Below are 2,655 nucleotides of genomic sequence, written 5' to 3'. Positions count from 1 at the left end.
GGAAACGTTAACTCTGTTTTCTCCTTCACAGATGCTGCCAAACCTGCTGAGCTTTTCCAGCAACTTTGTTTTTGTTCCTAGTACTAAGAAGCTACAAAAAAGATCCAGTCTATGTCCTCGGACTCAGAGGGTGAGGGACATAGTGATTGTAATGAGGTCAGCCAGGTGGACCTCACAGGATGAGTTCCCTGATTGGAGCTGTTAATCTGGTCCAATCAGGGAGCCCTGGCTGACAGAGATAAACAGGAGTGTCAGAGGTTCTGTTCACTCTGAGAGCTGGGTCTGAGGGAGCTGGATTCCCACCTGTAAATAGAGAGTGACCTGGTGACCGGATATCAGCCTCTGTGGAATTATTTCAGTGACCTCTATGACTCTATAGTCACCCAGACAGAAATGCACATACAAGGTTTACATACATATACATACAGGTTTATATACATGTGTATCATTTTACTAAATGATGAGGGAAAAAAGAATGATTCCACACAGTCTCAAAAATGGATATATTTTCTCTTTATGCTGCTGGAAAAGAACCAGAGTGCAGGCACTTCACACAAACAGCCTATCAGAGCACATGCAATGAAAGCGCAATCTTTCAATAAAGGACTGATTTTGTGTTGGACTGAACAAAATAAGTCACCATTTCATGCAGGGCAAGGGTCTTCTTTGTTGGTTCTTTTCATTTTAGTTTCTAAATTTAAGCTGGTGTCACAGATTCAAAGGTGAAGCTTTTCTTCTCCGAGGAGTCAGTTTCTAGGGTACTCCTATCCAATTCTGTCTCTGTCTGGGGTTGGGACAGTAGCTGGAAGCTGTGTAACACTGGGAGCAATGTGATGGGCACCATTTCCATTACAACATAAGAAATAGGAACAAGAGCAACACTTGACACCCCTACTGATCGAGAATCTGTCTGTCTATCCCTATCGCCCAGCTGCTCACTATCTGTGCAAAATGGTGATTTCGAGGGCCCATCTGCCATGGGTCAGTGAATGGCCATTTAAGTGACTCCTCACAGAATCATGTTATGGTGCAGAAGGAGGCCACTCAGCCCATCATGCCTGCACCGCCTCTTCAAATGAGTTGTTATTACTTTGTGCCAATCTCCTGCCTTTTCCCTGTGGCTTTCCAAATAATTGTCCGGTGCCCTCTTGAATGCCACAGTTGTACCTACCTCCATCTGCTGCTCCTTTCCCCATGGTGAGTGGAGGTCTGGGCCAAGTGTGACTCTTCCAGCTTTTTCTGCTCAATTTGGTTGTGGACAAAGGAAAACTGACCCTCTACTGATTCCTCCCTGGCTTATCCGACCTCTGCCAAAGTCTTCCCACCTCCATATTCCCCTCTCCCCACTCTGTCAATCTCAAAAACCCACTAACACAACTCTGTCTCTGAGCCTGACAGCCTAGCTCTGGTGAGATTCCAGATTCTCCCCATCCCCCAACCACCACAGGTACTTTCATGTCTGATGTCCACTGGGCCTTGGCTGCATTCCCATGAGTGGTCACCACTTGAAGGCTGTTCTCCCTCGCCAGAGTGGGGCTGCTTTGGTCCAGCCCATTGGTCAGTAACTTGCTCATTGCTGTAGGAGCTGGCTCTCCAAAGGGCATTTACATTGGGAGGTGTGGCCAGAGTGACAACAAGAATCCTTAAGATAGGAAATAGAGCCAGAAAGGGGTGAAGTGGAGAAAGGAACACTCTTGGTGAGGGTAGAATGCAGTACCCGTTACTGTCACCAGGTTCAGGGCATCACGAAAGCACCGTCAGAAAGCCTAGAGGATTCATACACACCTCACAGTGGGATAAATGGTTAGCTCCTTACACATGAATGCTTGAATTCTAATCACTACAACTGGGCTCACACTGGTGCTATATTTTTATAAATCTTAAATTGACAATTAGATTATCAGCCTCACACCCACGCCATTTGAAAAAATAAAGAGATAAGTGGGCTCAGAGGTTAAATGAACAGAACATGTACTCATTCCATACGCTGTTCAGATACATCACCAAACTCAGTGCCCAGTGAGAATAGGAAAGCTTTTGGAGAATTCTCAAATAAGGCTGCTCTGTTCTGTTGCAAACCTTTCTTCACCCAGTGTCCGTAAACCTTGAAAGCACAGCCGTCAATCACTTTACGAATTCCCTTAATAGCGTAAGGATCTCGAATTAGCACCTGCTTGGTGAGGGGCTTCGCTCGACGATACTTGTAATAAATACGAACAGAGGCCAGTACAGTCCAGATGATGGTCTAGAAAACAGAATCCAGAATTGTCATAGCTCAATATACCAAGTGAAAATCCCTCTGCACTGCACATCGCCTCTATGCCTCCTCATATCACCTTCACCTCCCACATTGTACATCTTAGAACTTCCTAAAGATGATGGCAGAGTAGGGAGCACCAACCAGAGAACCTCTGTGCCACCCATTCTTTCTCTTTATCTCTTTTTATTTCTCTTTTCTGGAGTGTTTCTTTCTCAACATTTTAATGTTTTAAACTTACCCAGAGGGGTGTGGGGAGGTGAGTCCCGGACTGGACACTGTCGCAGGGAGGGGAGTCCCGGACCAGAGACTGTCGCGGGGAAGTGAGTCCCGGAACAGAGACTGCCGCGGGGAGGGGAGTCCCGGACCGGAGACTGTCGCGGGGAGGGGAGTCCCGG

Source organism: Rhincodon typus, chromosome 26 (genome assembly GCF_021869965.1).
Source record: "Rhincodon typus isolate 14 chromosome 26, sRhiTyp1.1, whole genome shotgun sequence".
Taxonomy (NCBI): Eukaryota; Metazoa; Chordata; class Chondrichthyes; order Orectolobiformes; family Rhincodontidae; genus Rhincodon; species Rhincodon typus.
Note: the sequence above shows the minus strand (reverse complement) of the source record.